The sequence below is a fragment of the Trichechus manatus genome, unplaced genomic scaffold (assembly GCF_000243295.1).
Source record: "Trichechus manatus latirostris isolate Lorelei unplaced genomic scaffold, TriManLat1.0 scaffold00054, whole genome shotgun sequence".
NCBI lineage: Eukaryota > Metazoa > Chordata > Mammalia > Sirenia > Trichechidae > Trichechus > Trichechus manatus.
In genome coordinates this window covers 657,925-666,759 of record NW_004443990.1, presented here as the reverse complement: position 1 = coordinate 666,759, position 8,835 = coordinate 657,925, and the positions used below count along the sequence as shown (strand labels likewise).

The window sequence follows — 8,835 nt, the reverse complement described above, 5'->3', positions numbered from 1 at the left end:
GCTCTTCCAATTGTGCTGTTATTCTCACTTAAGATGAAGGCTTACAGAACAAAATAGTTTCTCATTTAACAGTTGCTTCAAATGTTGCCCTATGACAATGGTTAACAATCTCACAACACATCAACAATATCCTTACTCAACCTCGGGTTCCCTATCAGCAGCTTCCTTGTCCCCTTCTGCTTTCTGGCCCTTGTCACTGGACTCCTGTACCTCGTTAGCCTCAATTTGGTTTTATGGGGCTGTCCACTCCCACGCTGAACAGTGAACCTCGGAGGTAACTTCACCACTGAGCTAAAAAGGTGTTTGGGGGCCATTCAGCATCTCTTGCTGCTTTCTCCCAGCACCAGAAAACCAAAGGATGCAAGGAACTAATCCTTTGCTGCATTATGATATATGTAAATCTCTGTTCAGTAGCATCTGACCAGCCCACACAAATAAATATTGACTTAAAAGCACGGGTGATATGTCTCTTCCCAAACCCTCACAGCCCTCCCCTCTTTTAATCCCCTTCTATATGAATACTAGTCAGTACTTTCACTCGTTTATTTGCTAGTTCCATTTCTTTTCTATTCACTCACACACCAGTTACATCTGCAGTTTTTCATGCTTGCTTGTCTGTTTCCCCATACCTGAATAAGTAATGTTTTCCATTCTCTTTGTTTTCCCCTTTCTTTCTGTCTCTCTCCCCTGCTACTTACCCCCAAACACAGAGCCTACCAGATGAGTATTCTTGGTCCTGCCTAATGGAGCCCAGCCACATCTGCAGCCTTGGTCCCTCATCCCCAGGCTGCTGCATATCACCTCATTGGGGAGCCGGCCATCAAGAAGGGCCATTAACAGATGTAAATAGCAGCATCCCTGGAAAGCCACATGCATCACCCAGACTCAACCCGGCCAGTGATCATAAGCTCTGAGTACACATTCCTCAATCCAATTGCACATCTACTGTAATCAGGTTGAAGCTTTCCACACAGCTATTTGTGATTCTCAGCATTAAGAAATATATATATGAAACACCCACAGATAAATATAAGCTATTTAATATATCATGCTATTGGCCAAAAACAAATCAAAATGGATATAATACACAGGAAAAATCTAATCACCTTCTGAGATAAGATACTACTCTATCTGCTCATTAAAGACAGAGAAAGGAAGGAGAAACAGATCATCCAAAAAACAGCACAGAGCAACTCTGAGTATTAGGATAATTTTGGTTGTGGTTTTTAAGAAGCTGGTTAATATACTGCCTGCCTGGGGAGAAATATTTCACCTGCCTTCTCATGTACCTCTCTAACCCAACACCTCTTTTGTTTTTCAGGAAGGAAAAGCTATTTCTTTTCTACTTTCCTCTAAATGCATTTGTAGTTAGGAAGATTGGGTTTTACACAAAATTTTATGATATATTAACCTTAGCTATCTAGGCCAGAAACAGCTTAGACACAAGCCCTGAAGAATCTACTTCAGCATTTGCATGCTAATGTAAACATTGTGACTATGCAGCACTGAGCAGGCAAATAATACTCTTATCTTTTGTTATTACCTTGGGACTCTAACTGTGTCACTTGGGCAGTCAGTTCAGCAATTGGCCAGGTCATTATGCTTGCAATATTGACTTCTAATTAGGTGCCAGCACAGCGTCACCAGGAATACACTACTCTTTATCAATGTCTTTCCAAAGTGTGCTCATAATTGACACCTCCTCTAAAAAGTACCATTACAGAGAGGAGAGTATTATCCCAGTCTTAGTATAGCAAGATTCCTTATGGAAGAGATTAAGTTTTGAGTGAACGCACGATAAACATCTAAGAAAGCATCTGTTATTGAACTGACATTCAAATTTAGATTTCATTGCTAATCAAACAGTCAGGAATATAATGGTAGACATGGGCTTTGGTGTCAAACAAACTTGAATCCAAATCCAGGCTCTATTACTTATTAACTGTGTGACCTTGGGGAAATTATTTAACTTTATTGCACTTTGGTGTCCCCACATAAAAAATTAAGCAAAAAAATACTTATGGGTTTGATGAAGCTAAATAGACTATTGGAAGCAGAAGTCTTTATTGACTTCAACATACAAAGTTTGCCGTTTTCACTCCTCTCAACCTATCCAGATCCTACCCATTCCAAAAAGGTTCATTCAAATTTCATTTCCTTAGAAAAGCTTCCCCAAGTCTAAAGTGACCCCACGCTTCTCCAATCTTCTACTGAAACCTTCATGTAGAGAACTCATTTGATAATCAATCACATGCTGCTTAGGACTGCTTTTAGCTTGCCATCTTGAACCATTATATCATCTCCTCCAGTGCCTTGTATGACCCCTATACATAATACAGGAGCAGTAAATTTTGCTGGTACCATAATCATTTCATTTTTTAAAGTGATACTTGGTAAACAGTCAACATCAAGGACTTAGAGCATCGTCCATAACTTATCTCTGGGAACCAGAGAATAACAGTCCTAAATATCATCAAACTATTTTATTTTTAAATAAACAATAATAGCTACCATTAACTGAACATCTATTATATGCTATACTGTACTAGATGTTGAGACAAATACTGATCATGGCTATTCAGAGCTTAGGCTGGGGAGTCAGGCTGTCTTGGTTAAAATCTTAGCTCTACTCTTTACTAACTATACAACCTTCAACAAGTCACTTAACCTCTTACAGCCTCAATTTTTCCAATTACAAAATGGGGATACAGTATTTTTCTGGAAGGACTGTCGTGAGGAACAACATATAAGTTAGCACAGAGCCTGGCATATAAAAGCCCTCGAATACTAGCTATTGGTAGTAATATTATTAAATCAGAGGTAGCTGTTATTATTGCCACAAGAAAAATGAGGCATGGAGGAAGTAACTTTTTCTTGTGGCTAGTATGAATTTTTTTTAATAAGGTCCACACAAAGAGGAATAGTATTTCCTTTACTAAAGAATATAAGGAAGTATGCACCTTATTTTACTAAGTACCTAAGTAGTACTAGTGCTATTGCATTTAGCTGAATACAACATGGAAAGATGAACATCAACTATAACACAGACAAACGTCATTAACACATAAAGGCAATGTGGGGTTCTGGATTGGGTCCTGGAACAGAAAAAGGACGTTAGTGAAAAAACTAGTGAAAGCTAAATAAAGTCTGCAGTTTACTTAATAATATTGTACCAGTATTAATTTCTTAGTTTTGATAATTGTACTATGGTTATATAAGATGATAATATTAGAGGAGGGAACCCCTGGGTGGTGCAAATGGTTAAGTGCTCAGCTGCTTCCAAAAGGTTGGTGGTGGTTCCAACCCACACAGAGGTGCCTCAGAAGACATATCTGGTGATATGATTCCAAAAGGTCACATTATTGAAAACCCTATGAAGCCGTTCTACTCTGCATACATGGGTCGCCATGAGTCAGAATCTACTCAACAGCAACTAACAACAACATTGGGGAAGCTGGGTGAAAAGTATATGAAACTCTCTGTACTATCTTTCCAACTTTTCTGTAGATATAAAACTATTTCAAAATAAAAAGTTAAAAAAATAAATGTCATGATAAAAACTATTTTGGGGGGGAAGTAAACTGGCTAATGGGGTCATTGTTAGTGTTCTGTGCAGCCTTATAAAATGATGGTTATGAAGACTATGAATAGCATTTTACAATACCCATGATCTAATACTAAATTAGAAAAAATAAGAAGGATATAAAATTGTATGTATACCATAATATTTGTGAGAGGCAAAATAGTGTGGTGGTTTAGGGCACAGACTCAGGAGCCAGACTAGCTGGGTTTAAAACAGATTCGGTCAGTTTTCTAGCCATATAATTTTAGGTAAATTACTAACCTTTCTGTGCCTCAAGTTTCCTCATCAGTAAAATGGGGTAATAATAATCTACTGCATAGGTTTGCTGTGAGGATTAAACACGTTAAGTCCTAGAACAGTAGTTGGCATACAGTAATACATTAAAAAAAGCATGTTAAAGAAAAAAAAAGAAAGAAATATAGGAAAATGAGATGATAATTATTATGATGATGAGATTATGTGGTATTTTCTTTTTCCATTTTCTAAATTTGTGTTTATATTACATTCATAGCTTTAAAATTTTACAAATTAAAAATAAGTAACATGATAAGAGTGATGGAAAAATATGGAAATGGATAGTGGTGAGGGTTGTACAACATGAAGAATATAAAGTTGTTGAATTGTTCATGTAAAAAATGTTGAAATGGCAAATGTTTTGTTTTATATATCTATTTACCATACATATAAAAAAATAACTAAGACTATCATAGTGTCTCTTCACTAAGTGATGGGTATATGGAAATTTAAATTATTATCTGTAGTATATGTTTGAACATTTCTATAATAAAATATTTTTAAAAGAGAAAAAAAAATCACCAACCTAATGGATTTCCCATATTTTAGAGGAACTGATCTAGGTTTTAGTTATACTGTAACATTATATTTACATAAAATTAGAAAGATATAAACGTCTGGAAATTAAAAATCAAGACTCACTTTAAAGAGAGAAGATATCAGGAGCTGTCTTAGTTTGTTGGGGTTATCATTTTTTAGTTTTTTACAAGTGCTGTGCTACTGGTGTGGTAGAATGTAAACATGTATATATAGGTTTATACAATATTAATATCTCTTCCCAAGAAGTAACTGCTTCAGTGTTTTTCTGGTCTGATGTCTAAATACATATTTATACTTTTAAAGTCAATATTTGTACAATAGACAAGAACACTGCCTATCAGCTAAATACATATTTAGGACTATACCACATGTATTACAAACATGTACTAAAATCGAAAGCTTGTATTTATACAGAGACTTTCATCTTGAAGGGAGCTAAAGAGCTTTACAAACGTATGTACATAACAGAACATTTGCCCTGATAGGCAAGCAAGGTATCAATTCACCCACCTCCCCTATTTCTTCTAGCAGTCCTGGGTAGGAACACATGGTGTCAACAGATGCACGTCTGTAACAGCTGCAGAGACATGTAACACAATAATCCAAGTTGTGATGCACAGCCACTGCAAGGGGGCTTTCAACTGGAGAACAACCCCGGCTCTCCTCAAGTGTAGAAGCACTACAGCCATTTCCAGCTTTGTGTGTTTAAATTATTCTCTAGAAACTCAACTACTCACTTGACAAAACTGAATTTGATACTGGAAATGTTTTCTGAATGCAAAATACTTTTGTCTGATAATGAAAACTAGGTTGAAAACGCTTCCCCCTGCCCGTTAGATTTTTTTAAAAAAAGGGTCACAACATTCAGGAAAAATGGTTCAAAATACTCTAAGAATAGCTTTGTCTCAGAGGATTGGGCCATTACTTCAGAAGACAGTCATATTCTCCCCCTATATAATTAGGACACTGCAAGTTTTCCAGTCAAATTACTGTATACAGATGGGTCTATCTACATTATACACACAATGGAGATTTTATATTGAAAATTATGCAATCACTACGAAAGTATACACAAGTGTGACAATGTGATTAGGAATGTGACATTCACTGATTTCACCAAAGCTCAAGCTGCCTTGTATATTAACCGAAAAATAACTATCAGGGGAAATCCTATCACTGAGTACCCTCACCTTCCCTTTTCTCTCCCTCCAATGTTTTTATCCAGGGGAAACCTGGTGAAAATGGCACTCTAGGACTAAGCACTGAAGGAGGACTGAAGGGCTAAGGAAGCAACAAAAGGGCAACATAAAGCCTGAAAGGGGCTTGTGGGTTTATAGTTTAATGAGTCTGAGACTCAGGCTTTTTGGCACTAGTGGTGCCACCTTCCTCTTCTCTGACCACTGCCTGAGTCACTGACTAACCAAGTGGTCCTAGGTACTTACTGCATATCGTATTTTCATTAATATAGTCATAAATAATTTTTAAAGTTAAAAAATTTTAGATTGTTTTTTATAACAGAACATTCCAACTGGCAGACTTCTTAGGTTTCGGGTTATAAACCTAAAATAATTACTTTAGAGTGAAAAAGGGGAGAGGGTAAAAAGAGTTACAGTGAATAAGCTAAGGATAGGAGAAATAAATATTTGTTTTACTAATACAAGTTCTAAGGAAGAAAATATTTCTTTGGCCACAGTCTGATCCTGGAATGAACATGTTCAAGTGAGGGAGGAGTGAATAGGGAGGAGAAAGCAAGCAGAAGAGAACAGTCTTATTTAACTGTTTTTATGTGGGTAAAATGATTTGTGCCACAGTATTTCCATAAGAAGTGGGACCATTATTTTCCTGTAGAAACACATTTGGTTTGAAAAGTATCACTGGACAGGACATGAAAATCAAACTGAATGAATTATTCACAACCTCCGATCAGAGGTGATCATTATTTCTGATGCTCCAAACAGTGATTAGGATTCTGCCCTGAGATGTCATTTTCTCGCTGAGTAACCCTAGCGATAGAGAGAGGCATTATCTATCTATCCATATATGTATTTTTTCTCCTGGGAGGACCTCGGTTTAATGTTACTATAACATACTAAAAACATGATAACATTTATTCTGATGGTGCCCATAAATGCCATTAGTCTGACACAAAGTGTCAACACTAATCATGACCCAAAATTAACACCAAAATTGACATCAACATTAATTGTACTATCAGTGTGGACAGAATGTGCAAGCACATTCACAGGCACTTTCCAAAGCTGTTATTTGTTACCGTAATAACAACAATATTAAGCTCAACAAAGAAATTTGGAGGGAAAGCTAAGAGGCAAAACAGAGTAAGATTTTGTATTTTAAGGGTATATGAAGTATCCATCAACTCTAGCTATGCTGTGGGAAGCAGAAAGAGAATATCTTTGACACAGGTGCCTTTCTTAAAACTCCACACTTCTAGTTGAGCTGGAATAATATCTTTTTCTGTATATATTTAAATATAGGTTAGTCTTGTGGCTGAGATGTTGAACTTTATTTGTTATTTTTCATGCTAAAAGTCTAAGAGTTTTTATAGCAATGCCTCCAATAGCTATTGTTTAATTCTGCTAATGCCAAGAAGATCACGGCACCCTGCAAAGCCCTGGAACAGCAATACAAAGAACCCTAGAATGTTAGAGCTGAAATGAACTTAGGCATCATTTTGCATCATGAAGATGAGAAAACTGAGATCCAGAGGGAAGGAATTTGAACTTCAGTTCCTTTTCAGACACATAACATAACTCATGGTAGAATCTCATGACAAGACATATTTGATAAAATATCAGAAAATACTATTTGGCCTTAAAAAGTATATTTTTAGACCATAAGGCAATGCAATACGTGACTTAGTTTGTGCCATTCGAAAAAACCATGCAAGAAAAAAAAGTCAATGCCTTTCTATATTGCATTATCTGCCTTATATTATGTTCCACTGCATAGTGTTGTATAATCACATAAAAGAGCTCAAAACAATTTTCTTAACAGCTGAAAAACTCTTTTTTTAATGCTTAGATAATTCAAAAATGGCTGAACAAACTTACCTTAACCCTTGTAAAAAGCGATAAAAGGGTAAAAAAATAACATTTTTAGAGCAAAAAACTTTCATCCCAGAGGTAATTCTTTGAAAACGTTACCAAAGATTGGAAACAGTAATTTTGAACAGAGGAATTATTCCTTCTTACAGTATTTATATACATGAAACCACAGTAATTTTACATATATACACAGTAATTTAATAAGTATACCAGACTTTTAAAAAGCATGCAATGTAGCACATACAAGCCAGCGGTATTCGAGAAATGGGGCACAGGATTAATTGGTTGATATGGAAATTAACCAAGTTGGCCTACTATAGTTCCAGAGGCTTTGCCCATTAATCATATGAACGAACGTTGAACCTCATTCTCTGCTGTCATCTGTCGCTGTCCTGATGTTCATTATTGCCTCTAGTTGTAGCTGTTAAGTTCCTTAACATAGGGTACTACGTCACATTCTTTTACAGTAAAATCTTAAAACTTAAGACATGCACAAAAATGCTGGCAAGTACATTCTTTTGGTTTAAAGGCTATCTCTAGGGCTTACATTTGAAAGAAACCAAGGAGACTTCCACAAGTGCTACTTTAGAGTCAACTGATGCATTAGGATTTTTAAAGTCAATCAAGTTCACTGGGCCTTAGTTTGCTACCAGTGAAAATGGGTCAAAATACTAATAAATCTGATGAGAAACCTCCAACACCAATAATAGTCATTCAGAAAGAATTCTAAACATGTTTCCCAAAAGAACAGTGTTAGAAATTCATTAGGAGTAATTTCATGGTAGGAAGACTTATTTTTCAAAATCAGCCTCAATATTTTTCTAATGAGGGGTCCAACATTGGTTCTTGAAGATCATTTTAGCCAAAGACTTGTAGTCAAATATGCTCACTTCGAATGTGGTTGATAAAGTAATATGTAGTAAGATAATTTTAAATAAAACTATCTTACTACATATTACATGTTTTTTTTTTCTTCTATATTTGTAATTCCTATCTTGCTAGCCCTGAAAGGATTTAAAACTGATTATTTGAAGCCCTTGATAAAAAATAAGGCAAGGACAAATTATAGATGTTTATGTATAATGAATGCTACACAGTCCTTCTCTGCTGAGGATCTCAAGGTGCTTACAAACATTCTCCATCTTCAGGAATAGATTAGTGGCAAGGCCACTAGTCCCTCTTTATATGCAGAACAATTAATGTACAGACCATCGTCTTGTTTTAGAGATCTGCTTTTCTCAGGACTATTTCAGAGCTGAACTTCAGCATACAAATACACTTCTTTTCAACATGTATGTAAAAGACTGACATGGACTTAATTTCCACACTCAGCATGAAAAGGTAAACTGATTT

The 8,835-nt window shown here is 35.9% G+C and overlaps 1 protein-coding gene across 5 annotated transcripts in view; it reads right to left on the bottom strand.

Moving 5' to 3' along the window:
• The window catches only part of ACACA (acetyl-CoA carboxylase alpha), a 302,953-nt gene that overhangs the window by 77,243 nt on the left and 216,875 nt on the right, over positions 1-8,835 (bottom strand). The gene's annotated exons all lie outside the window — the stretch shown is intronic.